Genomic DNA, 480 nt, shown 5'->3' on the forward strand with positions numbered 1-480 from the left:
GGTGCGGCTGGAGATGCTCTTAGTAGACTACCAAGGCCCAAACTTGCTTGCATTTTCAGGCCATGTGCCAAGGCCCGGCCGCCCAACTTTTTGCTCATAGCATACAACCTAACTTTAGTCCCACACCACCGAGCTAGACAAGAGGAAGCATAGAATTCAGCTACATAAAGAGATGGGTGATATAGGTTGTGTCAAAAAAATAGAGATGGGCTGATATGGGAAATAGCGAAGTGCACGGTAGGTGAATGGATCGTGCATCCGAGTATTTTTCTTTTTGAAATTTCTATTTTGTGCCCTTGATTTCTTAGTTTTACTCAGTTTTGCTCTGCCGCCTTAACGTTCCTCACTTTTCCCCTCTTCTCTCGACCCCGGCCTTGCAAATGCCCAAACGAAGCATTTCGTTGGGCCAAAGCCCATTGACCGTTACTTGGAGGATATCCTGATGAGTGAGACCTCAAAAGTGCGCCATCGCGGTCGCAT

This window comes from Triticum dicoccoides, chromosome 3B (assembly GCF_002162155.2).
Source record: "Triticum dicoccoides isolate Atlit2015 ecotype Zavitan chromosome 3B, WEW_v2.0, whole genome shotgun sequence".
Classification (NCBI taxonomy): domain Eukaryota; kingdom Viridiplantae; phylum Streptophyta; class Magnoliopsida; order Poales; family Poaceae; genus Triticum; species Triticum dicoccoides.